Raw genomic sequence first — 17,934 nt, forward strand, 5'->3', positions numbered from 1 at the left:
CCACCCACGCCCCCTTCCTTCCCCTCTCTCCCCTACCCCCATTACCCCTACCTTTCCCTCCCTGCCCCTGAACAGCAGCCACCGCCGCTGCGCCACCCTCCTTCGCCGCGCCAGACCCCACCGCCACCATCCCTATCCACCTCTCTGCCCCACTCTCCTTAATTCGCCTACCAGGTTTCGACGAATGCCGCCCTTCTATCCATTCGTAGTTAATTCATATTTTTTCTATTTATGTTCATATTTAGGCTAGTTAGATATGCATGTTGTAGTGGATTCTAGGTTGTTAGGTAGCCTAGAATGTGGTTAGTGGATTTAGGCCTGTTTAATTGCACTCTTCGTGTTTCTTGTTTTAACAATTTGTAATTCTGCTGTTGCTGTGAAGTTTCGTAATGTTCATATGCTGCTCTTCAAGTTCATGCTGCTATGCTCTTTCTTATTCATACTATTTAATTGCAGCTTTAATTTTGATTCATAAGAACTATTCTGTTGCTATTTATTTTCTGGGACAATCCAATTTTAGCCGGAATGCTGTCCAAATTTCTGTAAAATGTTTCCATTCATATCTTGGTTTTGGTATTTTCAGCTGTGCTTTCCTTAGATTTAACCAAACCAATTCATGAATGCAAGGGCACTTCAGTTCATATTTTAGCCATTTAGTTTAGTTGCAATTCTAACTTATTAGTTATAGAAATTGTGGATTAATTAGTATAGTTTACCCTTTTTAGCATAAGATAGCTTAGTTTAAATTGAAAAATATAAAAAGGGAGTAAACTAGAAACTTGAACATAATAGAAACAACCCACACCTTGTATATATAGTATTATATGTTAGTTAGTTAACAACATTTCATCAAGGAGAAACAAAAACTTTAAAGCCATTCAAAATAAATTTTACATTGAGAATAATGGGAACTTTTAATTTTACTTGCATGACATACATAACTGATAAATGATTTTTGAGCTAGAGAACACACAACCTGTGAGTTTTGAGCTTAATTGTATGGTTACATTCAAACCATAATTTTTATTCCTGTGTGTTCCGCCCTTCTTTTTTTCTAATGTTCTTTACTTTGTTTTAATCTATATGTCCGATTATAGAATAGAAATACATACCAAGAGAGTGATTGAGGCCATTGTTTAATTTTAGCTCACTTATCCCAAATTAGCCTACCATTTACATCACCCTTGTTAGCCCTCTTGAGCCTTTAAATCCCCTCTTATTCTATAAGCCACAATACTAGCCTTAAGCAGAAAAACAAAATAAAAATCCCAAGTTGAATCCTTGGTTAGCTTAAGATAGAAATTGTGTAATTGTTTAAGTGTGGGAAACCTATTCGGAACATGGATAATAAAAACAAAAGGTAGAAAAGTTGAAAAGAATAAAATTATTCAAATAAAAGTTTTGGGAAGTATGCTCATGTGAAATCAAAATAATTGAATTACCATGTGCATTAAAAAAAAGTGTTATTTTTTAGTATTGGAATAAAGGGGACACAAAAGAATTCCCCAAATGTGAAATAAAGCAATGCACATGGGATAAAAAAAATAATAAACATTGAAATATGAGCATGTAACATCAAAAGTGAGAAAATATAGGAAAATAGGTAAAGAAGCTTTGCTTTACAAAGTATGTATGTTAGGTGAGATCTTAGACTAATTAAAGATTCACTTATTAGCTCACTTAGCCTTATACATATACCTTTACCTTTACCTTGGCCCCATTACAACCTTAACTAAAGACCTCATGATTTTTGGTATGTCTATATTCTATAATTGTTGATTTGTTAGATGAAGAACAAAGTTATAGAAAGTAAGAATAAAAAGAAGAATAGAGTGATTAACCCAATAAACACTGAGTGACTAGAGAGTAAACACAAAATCCAGTGAGGGTTCAATAGCTTATTAACATATATCTCTGCTGAAATTATTAATTGTCTTGCAAGTTTATAAAATGTTTTTCTCTCCCATTTCAAATTAATTCAACTACATGCAAGCTTTATATACAAGTGAATAAAAATTAGAATTGCATGATGCATCTAGGTAGTTGCATTTAAATTAGATTGCATTGCATGGCATTCCACCAATTTAACCTAACATTACTCTTGGACTTAGCATGAGGACATGCCATTGTTTAAGTGTGGAGAGGTTGATAAACCCATATTTTATGATATATTTTGTGCTTAATCAGAGTGATTTATTCAATCCTTCACCCACTTATTCATATTAATTGCATGGTTTTACTTTCCCTTCCTTATTATGTGATGTATGTGAAAAACATGTTTCCTATGCTTTAAAAATTATTTTAATTACCTTTATTTCCATTCGATGCCATGATTAGTGTGTTGAGTAGTTTTAAATCTTCTAAGGCAGGAATGACTTAAAGGATGGAAAGGAAACTTACAAAAATGGAAGGAAAGCACAAAACAGAGGTTTTGAAGAAACTGGCAGCCACGCGATCGCATGGGCAACGCGGCCGTATGCCAGCGCGAAAAGGAATTGATGCGGCCGCATGACTGACGCGACCGCGCGCCTCAAGCGAAACACATATGACGCGGCCGCATGACTAACGCGACCGCGTGACAAGGAAAACTCCGAATGACGCGATCGCGTGACCCACGCGGACGCGTGACAGAGGCCACGCACCAGAAATTACAGAAAATGCTCATAGCGAATTCTGAAGCCCTTTTTGGCCCAAATCCAAGTTCAGAAGGCATAGACCAGAGGTTATGAAGTGGGAGAATGCATCCATTCAAGGAGTCTCCACTTTAGTTAGTTTTCTCTCCTCTCTCTCCTCTCTTTAGGATTAGTATTTAGAATTAGGATTTTATTAGCTTTCAGGATTATCTCTTTATCAGGTTCAATATTCCCTTTCATTTACTTTTGCAATTTAATTTATGAATTCTTCCATGTTACAGATTACTCTTTTGAATTAATGTTAATTGAGGTATTTCAGTTTAATATTGCTTTCTTTTATTTACATTATTGTTATTCCCATCTGAAGACATTTTTATTCCAGTAGATTTACTTTTCTCCTTTTGGTCTTGGTTAAGAAATCATTAACTCAGGAGTTATCAAACTCAAACATGGTTGATAATTGTCATCTTTGTTAATTAAATTGAACTTCAATAATCCCAATCTTTTCTTAGGAAATAAATAGGATCCGAAGATCAAACTAATTAATCCCTTGATCTTCCTTTATCTTAGTAAAGGTTAACAAAGTAGAATTAAGATTCAATTATCATCATCATTGATAAGGATAATTAGGATATGACCTCTAATTTCTCATACCTTGCCAAAAGTTTATTTACAGTCATTTATTTATTTTACTTGCCATTTAAATTGCTTGTTCTTCATTTACTTTATTTGCTAATTAAACCATTCGCTCCTCATTCTCAAAACCCCAATTTACAATCTCCATAACCAATAATAAGAACATACTTCCCTGCAGTTCCTTGAGAAGACGACCCGAGGTTTGAATACTTCGGTTATCAATTTATTTAGGGGTTTGTTACTTGTGACAACCAAACGTTTGTACGAAGGGATTTCTGTTGGTTTAGAGACTATATCTACAATGCGACTGTTTTTATAAAATTCTTTACTGGTAAAAATTTCAACGTCAAGGTTCTTCCTTCAGAGGCTTTGTACCAAATAACTTGGCATTCAGCTTCATAAGAGCTCCTAGGTACTGAGGAACTTGCTCTTCTCTAGTGTCCTCATCCTCATCAGAGGATGAGTAGTCATCAGAACTCATACGCTGTAGAAGTCCATTCAAAGGAACCTCTATGGATTTTACATGAGCATGGGCTTCCTTGAGTTCAGGGATAGAGGATTCTTGAGTGGGACTTAAGCACTCAAAGGGTGTGCTTTTACTGGCGTTCAATGCCAGCTTTGATAGTTCTTTGGGCGTTGAACGCCCTTATTGGCATTAAACGCCAGTCCCTTTAGTATTTTGGGTTGGAAAACTCTAGATTCCAACTTTCCAATGCCATTGGAATCACCTCATTTGGAGCTTTGTAGCTCAAGTTATTCTTGTTTGAAGTAGACACGGTCAGGCTGCCATGTGCTAGCATTAGAGCTGGCGTTAGTGGGGCTAACGCTGCCATTTAATGCCATAAGTCCTTCCTTCAGCATTGTCACTGGCGTTAGTGTGCTAACGCTGCCACTAACGCTGCCTTGTTCTTGATGTTGGCGTTAATGTGGGCGTTAGTGTGTGAATGTTGCCACTAATGCCACAGCCTCCTTGCTTTCCTCTACTTCTTCTTTTCTCTGCTTCACCTTTCAAACTCCTTTCTTCTTTCATGCTTGTTTTGTGGTTTTTACTTCCATTTCCACCAATTTCCACAAATTCAAACCAAATCAAAGAATTGAAATTAATCTATGATTTAAGCACAAAAGTATTCAATAATTAAGCAAGATTAGTGAAAATTAAAGGTGAAAAAGAATAAAAAAATATAACATGATGTGCAATCATGATCTGGCTGGCGTTGAACGCCAGCTTGGGAATTCAACTTGGGAGGTTGGTCTTGTTTGGGCGTTGAACGACAGAAATGGAGTAAGTTGGGCGTTCAATGCCCATTTTGGGTAGTTCTTTCCAAAAACAGTATAAACTATTATATATTGATGGAAAGCTCTGAAAGTCAGCTTTCCAACGCCATTGAGAGTGCCTCAATTGGACCTCTGTTGCTCCAGATATGATCATTGGAATACACAGAGGTTCGGATCTGACAGCATCTGTTTTCCTTTCTTTGCCTCTGAATCAGACTTTGCGAAATTTGCCAAATTCACCGAAAAATCACCTAAAATAATAGAAAAACCACAAAATCTCATTGTAGCATCTAGAAAATGATTTTTGCACTAAAACCTACTAAAACATAGTAAAACTTAACAAAATATACTAAAAACACTAAGAAAATAGTACCAAAAAAGGTATAAAATATCTGCTCATCAGAACACCAAAAAGTGTATAAAACATAATTTAAACTGTTGCTTGTCCTCAAGCAACCAAAAACAAAGTAGGACTAAAGAGAATAGAAAAATATAATAAGTCTCAGAGTTGTCATTGAAGCTCGGTTCCAAATACTGAATGGTGCTATTAGCTCTTTACTTCTAAACAGTTTTGGCATCTCACTTTCCTTTGAAGCTCAGAAGTATTGGTATCCCTTGGAACTAGAATCCGGATGATATTATTGATTCTCTTTTTTTAGCACTTCTTCATTCTTGAACACAGCTTCTTTTGGTGCTTTGCACCTTTTGAGCCTAGCTGTGACTCTAAGTGTTTTGTTTTCCCGTATTACCACCAGCTACATAGACACCATAGTTACATAACTGGGATATCCCTTTGGATTCGAATTTAGCTTTGCTTAAATTTCCAGACAGTGGTGCCCAGAGTTCTTAAGCATATTCTTTAGCTTTGGATCATGACTTTAACTGTTCAGTCTCAAGCTTTTTACTTGACACCTTCACACCACAAGCATATAGTTAGGGATAGCAGCTCATTTGAGATTTTTAGGCCAATTTCTGACCCTCCTAAACATTGATGCTCAAAGCCTTGGATCCTTGCTCCTGTCTTTTTCTTTTTGTGCTTTTCTTCTTTTCTTTTTTTTTATTATTTTTTTCTTTTTGCTGCTTTTTCTTGCTTCAAGAATCAATATTTTTTATTTTTCAGATAACCAATAATACTTCTCTGAATCCTTTGTTCTTCAAGAATCAATACACTCCACTTCAATATCAAATATGAACAGTTAATTCATACATTCAAAAAATAAAGATAAGGCCACCACATCTTAAGTAATTGGAATAATTCGTGATATAACTCGAAATCTTATGCATTTTACTACGTCTTTTTCAAAAGTTTTCTTTTTAAGATTAGTAGGCAATTCATGAGACATCTTATACCAAAAAAAATTTAAAAATAAACTACTAAAGATAAATCATAAGAGTAATCATGCAAAAGCTAGAATAGAAAATAGAAAATAGAATAAAATACTGAAAACAAAAAGGAAGGGAGAATGAAACTCAACTACCTTAGTGCTGATGGTTAACTTTTCTATCTTTAAGGCTGTTGATAAACCACTATTTTATGGTTTATCTTGTGCTAATTTGAGTGGTTTTTATCAACTCTGTACTCACTTATTCATATGATTTGCATGATTTTACAATCCCTTCTTAGTTTTGTTCTATGGTTGAAAACTTGCTTCCTAAGCCTTTAATTTGTGTATTTTAATTCCCCTTTTATACCATTCGATGTCGTGATCCGTGTGTTAAGTGTTTCAGGCTTTACAGGGAAGGAATGGCTTAGAAGATGGAGAGGAAGCTTGCAAAAATGGAAGGAACACAAGAAACTAAGGAGATGACCAGCGAGCATCGACGCGCACGCATGGCTCATGCGTGCGCGCGATTTGGAGAAATTCACAGCGACGCGTGCGTGTACCTGACGCGTATGCGTGGAAGCGAATTTGCACAGTGACGCGTGCGCGTACCTGATGCGTACGCGTGACATGCTCAATCTGCAAAAATTTCAAAAAGCGCTGGGGGCGATTTCAGGCCGAGTTTGGACCCAGTTTTCAGCCTAGAAACACAGACTAGAGCCAGGGAACAGCAGAGACTCGAGAGACATTCACATTACGCATAGTTTTAGTTTAGTTTTTGAATCTTAGAGATAATTCTACTCCTTCCTCTAAGGTTCTTTACATTCATAGTTTTAGAGATTATTGCTTTTGCTTTTGGATATTGAGAAGAATCATTACCTCCGTTGAAGTTTCATTATTCTAGTTTTATTTTCTTATTCCTTTACTTTTTACTGCCCATTAACCCTGTTTGGATAAGTATGTTGCATTTTGGGATTTATTAATGCAATGAAGCTTTTTTACTTTTAATTGATTTTTAATTATTGTTTATCATGCCTTCCTTTTATCCCTTTTTAATTCTGTGAAAGTTATATTTATGTTAATGGAGTAGTTTCCTAACTTGATTGGGAGTTGATTAAAAGGAGAACCTTGAGTTGAAATACTCAAGTGTTAATCCTAATTGAAAGTTGATGACTGACAACTCTAGTCTCTAACTCTAATGCTTTCTTAGGAAAGGATTAGGACTTGTGATATAGTTGGTTAATTAGTTACTTGACTTTCCCTTATTAATTAAGGGATGACCAAGTAGAACAACAACCTTTTATTATTACACTTGGGAAAAATCCAACAAGGATAGAAATTTCAATTAATCATCTCCCGGTCAAGACCTTTACTTGAATTATATAAATTCTCTCGTTAATTTCCGTTGCTTAATTTTACAATTATTTATTTTTTTGTTTCTCAAACTCAAAATATCTGGGAAAACCTCTGACCAATAAGCTGCACTCTTTTGTCAACTCGTTGGGAGACGACCCGGGATTCATACTCCCAGTATTTTATTCTTAAATCTGTGATAACTCTTCTAAATTGATAAGCGGATTTTTGCTGGTTAAGAACTTTACTTGCAACGTATTTCTTATATTAATTTCTTAATCGGCCAATTTCTGCCACGTCAATTATTGGCACCGTTGTCGGGGAGTTACAATAGTATGCTAAATTATTGGTTGGAATTTATTTATTTGCATTTTATTTTATTTATTTTATTACCATAAGCTGTAGGTTTCTTTCGTTGAATGACGCGTTCACTGCCTGATCTGAGCTTAGCCGCATTTGACCCTGAAATTGAAATAACTCTTTCACATATTAGGCAAGCTCGGCATCAGTTAGCCTTTGAGGGTGGTGAAGTGATTGTTGTCAGTTCACCAAACTCATCTGAGGGCGAATCTGAACCGCCATTTGAGGAAGAAACAAGCTCCTTTTCTACTAATTCGGTTGATTTACGTGCAGGTAACATGGCAGCACCCAGGAGGATTACTCTCCAGGAGGCAGGAGCTTCAGACTTCACCCTACAACTGTATCACGCGCGTTACCCAAATCTGGCTGCAGATTTTGAACTGAAGACTGCGCTAATCAACTTGATACCTAAGTTTCATGGCTTACCTGCTCAGGAGCCTATAAAGCACCTCAGGGATTTTCAGACAGCCTGTTCTACTGTTAAGCATCATGGTGTAGATGAAACTTCTATTCCGCTAATTGCCTTTCCATTTTCTCTTGAGGGAAAGGCGAGGGAGTGGTATTACTCCCAACCTGAAGCAACTGTTACCAACTGGGACATGCTCAGGAGTGAATTTTTGGAAAAATAGTTTCCGGCTAAGGTTATAGATAGACTGAAGAAGGAGATCTCCTGTATTATCCAAGGTGAATCAGAAACCCTTTATGAGTATTGGGAGCGCTTCAAGAATCTTCTGGACGCATGCCCCCACCACATGATTGACAAGCTAGTGTTGATCAGCTACTTCACACAAGGCATGAAGCCTCAGGATAAGACTACATTGGATGGTGCTAGTAATGGTTCTCTGAAAAAGTACAAGATCGCAGATGAAGCGTGGCAACTGATCAGCGACCTAGCTGAGTCCACCCGAAATCACAGGCACAGGAACAACCACCCCAAGGCTGTTGCAGAGGTTTCCTCTAGCATTGAGACTACTGCTCTTACACAGAGTCTGTGTGAGATGACCAACCTACTGAAGCAGATACATCTGGGCCAACAACAATCTCAACCCCCTCACCATAACATAGTCAACAACCGGTCCCTCAGAGAGTATGCGAAATATGTACTGATTATAGTCATTACACTGATGAGTGTCCACAGCTCCAACAAGAGGACAACACCTTGGCAGCTACTCACAATTTTATGACGGCCCAAATCAAGGATACTATCAACAAGGTAGCAACTATAACCAAGGTGGGAACTATAACCAAGGTTGGCAAGACCACTCCAACCAGGGGTGGAGAGATAATCCCAACCAAGGCTGGAGGGACAACCATAATAGAAGAGGCAGAGACAACCTGGGAAATCAGAGTTGGAATAATAACAACAATCAGAATAACCAGTATCAGCAGAACCAAAACCAGCCTTACAAAACACCTCATCTAAGGCAGTCCCAAGGACCTCAGCACAACCAACAGCAGACCCCTCAGATTACTTATCACCCCTCTTCTTCTAATGATGAATTGCTTCAGTCTATTGAGCAAAGACAAAAGACCATGGAGAGCACGCTTAGCTCCACCTTAAACGGTCTGACCTCTGCTGTACAAGCTCTTACCTCACAGATTAGATCAATGAACAACTTCAACAACCAGCCTTCAAGCTCTAGTGGAATTCCTTCTCAACCCTTACCCAACCCCAAGGGTGGCATCAATGCCATCACTTTGAGGTCAGGAACCACACTGCAAGAGAGGAATCCTGAGGAGCCAAGCCTATCAGAATACGCCCCAGTTGAGGATATGGTAGAAGTGGAGGATGTTGAAGAGGAAGATGAAGTACAAGACATGGTTGAAGGAGAAACAGCTCAACCAAGGAATGGATTATCAAAGGAAGCTGAAGATGTAAGAGACACCATTCCTATCCCATTCCCACACCTTGTAAGGAAATCCAGAAAGCAGATGGAACTTGATCCCAAAATGGTAGAAATCTTCGAAAAGGTAGAGGTAACTGTTCCCCCTTTTGATGTTATTCAGCAAGTACCTAAATATGCGAAGTTTCTAAAGAATTTGTGCATACATAAGGATAAAATTAATGAATTAGAAACTATTCCTTTAGGTAGTTCCATATCTGCTTTAATGGGGAATATACCTGAAAAATGTAGTGACCCAGGTCCATGCATGGTTAACTGTACCATCGGGGGTGTAATATTTTCTGACTGCATGTGTGATTTAGGAGCGTGCGTGAGTATTATTCCTTTGTCTATATATGATGCTTTGAGGCTCCCTCCCTTAAAAAGGTTGGCAGCTCGTTTTGTATTAGCAGATAAAAGCATTATTACAGTGATCGGGGGTGTAATATTTTCTGACTGCATGTGTGATTTAGGAGCGTGCGTGAGTATTATTCCTTTGTCTATATATGATGCTTTGAGGCTCCCTCCCTTAAAAAGGTTGGCAGATCGTTTTGTATTAGCAGATAAAAGCGTTATTACAGTGGTTGGAATTGCTGAGGACGTGCTGGTAAGCATCAAGGGGCTTACATTTCCCATTGACTTCTATATCTTGGAGATGCCCCAAAATAACTCAGGAAGACCGTCATCCATCTTGCTTGGAAGACTATTCCTGAAGACCTCAAAATTTAAGTTGGATGCATTCTCAGGAACTTATTCCTTTGAGATAGACGGCCGAGCGGTGAGCTTCAACCTGAATGAAGCCATGAAGCACCCTCCGGAACACCATTCTATCTTTCAGTGCGACATCATTGATGAGACTGTAGCTGCAGTTCACCAAGAAGAACTGGAAGAGATGCACATAGAGCATGGTCCAAGTGTGGGAAAACCCTCTGAACACAATGAGGACGCTTTGCTATTATCATTAGCTCCAGAAGATCCAGTGCCCAGTCAGGAGCAGAGATTGGAGTTAAAGCCCCTTCCATCCCACCTCAAGTATGTTTACCTTGAGGATAATCAGAAGCTCCCAGTCATCAATGCAAGGGAACTTACTTCCCAACAAGAGGAGCAGTTGCTTGGTGTGCTGAGAAAACACAAGAAAGAAATTGGGTGGAGCTTGGTGGATATAGTAGGCATCAGCCCTCAAGTTTGTGAGCACAGAATATTTTTAGAAGAGGAAGTGATAAACCACTATTTTATGGTTTATCTTGTGCTCAATAGAGTAGTTTTTATCAAGTCTTTAGACACTTATTCATACAAAATGCATGGTTTTATAATTTCCTTCCTGATTTTGTGCTATGATTGAGAACATGCTTCTTTGGCCTTAAAAATTGCTAATTATTAATTTCCTCTTATTACCATTGGATGCCTTGATATGTGTGTTAAGTGATTTCAGAGTTTATAGGGCAGGAATGGCTTAGAGGATGGAAAGGAAGCATGTAAAAGTGGAAGGAATACAAGAAACTGAAGGAACTGCTAAAGCTGTCCAGCCTGACCTCTTAGTACTAAATCGACCATAACTTGAGCTACAGAGGTCCAAATGAGGCAGTTCTAGTTACGTTGGAAAGGTAACATCTGGGAATTTGCAACGATATATAATTTGCTATAGCTGCTCCGAAGATAGGCAACGCGCACGCATGGATCACGCGCACGCATGACCTGGAGAAAAATCAATCCACGCATATGCGTGGACGACGCGTACGCGTGACTTTGCCGCATGCTGGACGTATCAGAAATCGCTAGGGGCAATTTCTGGGCTACTTCTGACCCAGTTTTTGGCCCAGAAAATATATATTAGAGGCTATAACGTGGGGGAATCCATTCATTCATAAATACAACTTTCATATACATAATTTTAGGTTTTAGATGTAGTTTTCTAGAGAGAGATGCTCTCTCGTCTCTCTTAGGTTTTAGGATTTAGGATTCCAAGTTTTATGCTGTTGAGTTGGATATTACAAAGAGATACTACCTCCATTGAAGACTTTATCATTCTAGTTTGTTTTTTGTTTCCTTACTCTTTTAATCCCTATTTACTTTGTTCAGAGTTACAATTGGATTATTTTCATGGATTGTTAATGTAAAGAGTACTTTTCCATTTAAATCTATTATTTGTTTAATTGTTTCCAATTGAATTTTAATTACCATGTTCCCGTTTTACTCCCTTTATATGGTGTAATGGAATTCATGTTGGCTTTGGTTGAGTAATTGGTGACACTTGAGTTATCAAACTCCTTGTTGATTGAAAATTAAAATTTGCTGGTTGATTTGGATCTCTCTAAAGCTAGTCTTTCCTTAGGAGTTGACTAGGACTTGAGGAGTCCCATTAATTAGTCCACTTGACTTTCCTTTATTTAGTAAGGGTTAACTAAGTGGGAGCAATAAGCAATTCTCATCACAATTGATAAGGATAACTAGGATGGGATTTCCAGTTCTCATACCTTGCTAAGAGTTTTTCTAATTATTAATTCACTTTCTTGCTAATTTATTTCCTTGTTCCCTATTTTAAAAACCCAAAAAGATACTTTTCCATAACCAATAATAAATCATACTTCCTTGCAATTCCTTGAGAGACGACCAAACTTGTGACAACCAAACTTTTGCACGAAAGGATTCTCTATTGGTTTAGAAACTATACTTACAACGTGATTATTCTTATAAAATTCTTTACTAGCAAGAATCAGTTCGTCAAAATGGCACCGTTGCCGGGGAATTGCAAACGTGTGCCTTATTGTTGGTTATTGTAAATATTTGCTTTTTCGTTTCTTTGTTAGTGTTTCTAGTTTCAGGAGTTTATTTTTTTTAATTTTTATTAGTTTTTATTTCTTTAGCTACTATGAATTCTCACCCCTCTAGTTTCACGTTTGGTTCCAATGTTGTTGTAAGGAATGGAAGCTATAATGAGAACAGGCATCAAGGTTGGAAGAATCAAAGATGGGAGGAGCCACAAGGATTTGATCAACCCTCTTGGAAATAACCCCCTCCAATGCACTATAACCAACAACTATTCTGTGATGCATACCAAGACAATAGTTATGGTGGACCCTTTCGTGACAAACCACCTCCACCAAATTACTATGGTTAAGAGCCATTCCAGGGAGTGTACTAAGATGATGAATATGGTCCTTGTAGTTACCAACAAGCCCCACCATATGCTTATGAACCACCTCCCCAACACACCTTTGAACCACCATACTCGCAAGCCCCTTTACACCATTCACCTCCATATGACCCTAACCCATATCCACCATACCAACCACCCTATGAACCGTATGAACCATACATAGAGCCACCCCAATTCTAACTCAATTACTCCCAAGAACCACCACCTTCATATACACCATGATAGCCGAGCACAACAAGAATCAAAGGATCATCTCAAGGAAATAGTGGATCAATTTCATACAACCCTTCATCAATTGGAGCAAGCGATAATTCGATTAGCTTTCCAATATTCGGACACTCAAGGAACTCCCACGGCTTCATGTGGAGAATCTACTAAAGAACGCAGCATGAAGGAAAAGCTAGAAACTCCGGTAGATAGTGAGCAGCATAACTTTGTATTAGAATAATTGGAGGAAGCCGTAATCGTTGAAGAGGAAGAAGTGGTTGAAGACTTAGGAGATGCGGAACCTCCATGGGAAAGTCTAGTCATAGAGCCTCCTTCCAAGATGTTTGATGTTGATGCTGAGGAGGGTGTACAACCTCCAAGGAATATCATGGTTGAGGCCTTTGAAGAGGTTGATCAAGAGATGGAGATTAAAGAAAAAGAAGCACAACCCCCACACCCTTGGTAAGCCTTGAAAAAGAGAATGAATTGGAAGAAGGCTACCAAGAGGAAGATGTTGAAATTGAAGAAGCCTGCAAAGAGGTGGAAGTTGTTAAGGGAGAGGACAAGGGAATGGAGCTTGAAATCACCTTGCCAAAGCTGTTGGAGACCTCTTTTACAAAGCCATTACCATCTAATACAACATTCAAGTGGGTAAAATACTTATCCTTAACCTTTGCTTTCCCACTTGAATATGGGCTACTTGAAACAGATGGTCAGCTTAGAGCTCTTTGTGGCATTAAGCGTAAGAGGAAGATGGTTAGTGGTTGGAGTTGTCATGCAAGGTTCAATATGGTTGCATGCTCCAAACTGAAGTGTAGGGGTTGGTGTAGAGCTCGAATGAATGGGTCTAGGAAGCTATTTGGATGCCTTAGTGAGAATTCGGATTGCTTACCACCCGGATGGAATCATCATGTTCCACTTGAAGATGGGTGCTGATAAACCACTATTTTATGGTTTATCTTGTGCTCAATTGAGTGGTTTTTATCAACTTTTTACCCACTTATTCATACTATTTGCATGGTTTTACATTTGCCTTCCTAATTATGTGCTTTGATTGAAAACATGCTTCTTTGGCCTTAAGTTCCCTATGTTTAAATCCTCTCTTATTACCATTTGATACCTTGATATGTGTGTTAAGTGATTTTAGAGATTACAGGACAAGAATGACTCAGAGGATAGAAAGGAAGCATGCAAAAGTGGAAGGAATACTAGAAGTTGGAGAAATTGCTAAGCTGTCCAGCCTGACCTCTTCGCACTCAAACAGCTATAACTTTAGCCATAGAGGTCCAAACGGCGCGGTTCTAGTTGCGTTGGAAAGCTAATGTCTGGGGCTTCGATTTGATATATAATTTTCCATAGTTTCCCAGACGCTAGGTGACACGGTCGCGTGATCTATGCGGACATGTCGCAGTGGCGAAAAACCAGCGTGGCAGATTTCATCTCCAGCGATTTCTGGGCTATTTTCGACCCGGTTTGCGGCCCAGAAAACACAAATTAGAGGCTATAAAGTGGGAGAATGCATCCATATATGAAAAAAGCTTTCATAATACACAATTTTAGGATTAGATGTAGTTTTAGAGAGAGAGGTTCTCTCCTCTCTCTTAGGATTAGGATTAGGATTAGGATTTAGGATTTCTCTTAGTTTTAAGAGTGACTCTCAATCCCAGGTTCAATGTTCTTCTACTTTTATTTATTCTATTATTTTATTTTAGTTTGTTAATGTTGGTTTATGAACTCCAGGTTAGAGTTGATTTCTTTATTTAATATAATTTAAGGTATTTCAGACTTATGATTGCTCTCTTTAATTTATTAATGCTCTCGGTTTATCCAAATTATTTTCATTCAAGTAGACTTTCTTCCCTTTTGGCTTTGGTTGAGTCATTGGAGACACTTGAGTTATCAAACTCATTGTTGATTGAAAATTGGAATTCTTCAAGAATTAATTCGAGTTCCAATAACTATAGCCTTTCCCAAGGAAAGACTAGGACCTGAGGAATAAAAATTAATTCATCCACTTAACTTACCTTCATAGTTAGAGGTTAACAAAGTGGGAGAAAAATCCAATTCTTATTACAATTGATAAGGATAACCAGGATAGGAGTTCCTGTTTTCATACCTTGCCAAGAGTTTATTTTATAGTTATTTATTTATTTTATTCTTCTTATGCAACATACTGCTCCCTTACTTTCTAAAACCCCTAATTTACAAAACTCATAACCAATAATAAGAACATACCTCCCTGCAATTCCTTGAGAAGACGACCCGAGGTTTAAATACTCGGTTATCAATTTTAAAAGGGGTTTGCTACTTGTGACAACCAAAACGTTTGTATGAAAGGACTTTTTGAAGGTTTAGAAACTATACTTGCAACGATGATTTATCCGCAAATTTCTAGACCACGCAAAAGTTCTCTCATCAAAATGGCGCCGTTGCCGGGGAATTGCAAATGTGTGCCTTATTATTTGTTAATGTAAATATTTTCTTTTGCTTGTTTATTTGTTTTTATTTTTGTTTTTATTTTTTGCTTTTTCGTAAATTAAGAGGTTATTGGTTTTGATTTAGTTATTAACAATTTTTCAAAAAATTTTTTCTTGGTATTCATCTTGATCTTCAAGTTGTTCTTCATGTTCATCTTGACCTTCAAGTTGTTCTTAGTTGTTTTCTTCGTTTTGATCTAAAAATTTTAAGTTTGTTTCAAAATTCAAAATTTAATTTTCAAATTCAAAATTTAAATAACCTTTTAATTTAAATTTATTTTTATTTTCATTTTTAATATTTATTTGTTACTATGAACTCTCACCCCTTTGGCTATGAGTCTGGTTACAATTATGTTGCAGGAAGAGGAAACTATAATGAAAATAGACATCAAGGTTGGAAGAATCAAAGATGGGAGGAGCCACAAGGATTTGATCAACCCTCTTGGCAACAACCCCCTCCAATGTACTATAACCAACAACCATTCTGTGATGCATACCAAGATGATAGATATGATGGACCCCCATCATATGCCTATGAACCTCCTCAACACAACTTTAAACCACCACACTCACAAGTTAACTACAACCATTCACCTCCATATGACCCTAACCCGTATCCGCCATACCAACCACCTTATGAGCCAAATGAACCATACACAGAACCACCACCTTTCCGACACAACTACTCTCATGAACCACCAGCTCAATATTCACCATCTCCATATCATTATCAAGATGAACCACCTTCCTATTATGAACCCTCTCTCCCAACCAATGAATCCTCATATCCACCCCAACCTCTAATGGATGACAGACTTCGTGTTATTCTTCAAAGGCAAGAAAGGATGAATAAGAGTGTGCAAAATTTTGCGGCCACTTTAGGCGAGTTAGTAAATATAATAGCTTCCCAATATCTGAGTACTCAAAGAACTCCCATGGCTACATGTGGAAAATCAAAAGAAGAGCAAAGCATGAAGGAAACACTAGAAACTTCGGTGGACAATGAGAAACATGGCTTTGTATTGGAACAAGTGGAGGAAGCCATAATAGTTGCAGAGGAAGAAGTGGTTGAAGACTTAGGAGATGCTGAACCTCCATGGGAAAGTCAGGTTATAAAACCTCCTTCCAAGGCGATTGAAATTGATGCTGAGGAGGGTGTACAACCTCCAATGCATATCATGACTAAGGACTTATAAGAGGTCGATCAAGAGATGGAGATTAAAGAAGAAGAAGCACAGCCTCCCATGCCCTCGGTAAGCAATAAAGAAGAGATTAAATTGGAGAAAAGCTACCAAGAGGAAGAGGTTGAAATTAAAGAAGTTTGCAATGAGGTGGAAATTGTCAAAGAGCACAAGGGGGTGGAGCTTGAAATCACCTTGCCAAAGTTATTGCAGACCCCTCCCCCTAAGTTGCCATCATCCTTCACAACGTTCAAGTGGGTAAAATTCATATCCCTTAGCTTTCTAATCCCACTTGAATATGGGCTACTGGAGACGAATGGTCAACTTAGAGCTCTTTGTGGCATTAAGAGTAAGAGGAAGATGGCCAGTGGTAAGAATTGTCCTACAAGGTTCATTATGGTTGGAAGCTTTAAGTTTAAACGCAAAGGTTGGTATGAAGCTCAACTGAATGGGTCTAGGAAGCTGTTTGGATGTCTCAGTGAGAATTCCGACTGTTCACCACCCAAGTGGAAAAATGATGATCAACAAGAAAATGGGTGCAAAGGCAAGGTCTGGGACCCCGGAATTCAATCTAGAAATTAGCACTCTTTGGGCCTTGTCACTTGCTTTAACTTACTTGAAGGCTTTCTGCGCCTAGTTTGGGATCCCGGAGGCCATTGGCATTCCAAACACTGGTGGAGATTTTTGTATGAATTCAAGCATAAGCCACCATAACAGAAAGCTCACCAAATGTCCAACTTAAGGACTCTAACTAAAAGTGCTAGGTGGGAGACAACCCACCATGGTATGATCGTTCCTTTTTCATTTTTATTTAGTTTTATTTGTTTTCGAGTTTTATTTTATTTTATTGTGTTGAACCTGGAGTTGTGCATAACATTCATATTAGCATTGCATTCTGCATTTTTCATGTATAAAAAAAAAATCACGCGATGCGACCGCCTCATTGACGCGTCCGCGTCGCAAGGAGATGGGAGACAATAATAATATGAACAGAGAGTTACGCAGGAGCAGGGCTGGAGGCGTGCCAATGGCACAAATTGTCCCACGCGACCGTGTCGCCGACACGACCGCATCATATGGGAATAATGGCCTCCCACGTGACCGCGTGACCAGGATTTCGACGTCAAAGTGGAGCACACCCGAAAGTTGTGCTAGAGTGGTGCTGGACTGGCGCTGGACGCGCAGTCCCTCTCACGCGATCGCGTGCCCCACGCGACCGCGTCATATCCTTCTAAAAGCCCACTCACGCGATCGCATGCCCCATGCGATCGCGTCACCCAATATTTGGCAATTAATGGTTTTGAACAGAGAGTTGTGCGAGCGTGAGGCTGCCCTCGCGCCAGTAGCATAAACTGTGTCACGCGACCGCGTGACTGACGCAACCGCGTCAATCCGTATAAGTGCTAGTCACGTGACCGCGTGCCTCACGCGTCCGCGTCGCTTGTGCCGC

This window comes from Arachis ipaensis, chromosome B05 (genome assembly GCF_000816755.2).
Source record: "Arachis ipaensis cultivar K30076 chromosome B05, Araip1.1, whole genome shotgun sequence".
NCBI classification, from domain to species: Eukaryota; Viridiplantae; Streptophyta; class Magnoliopsida; order Fabales; family Fabaceae; genus Arachis; species Arachis ipaensis.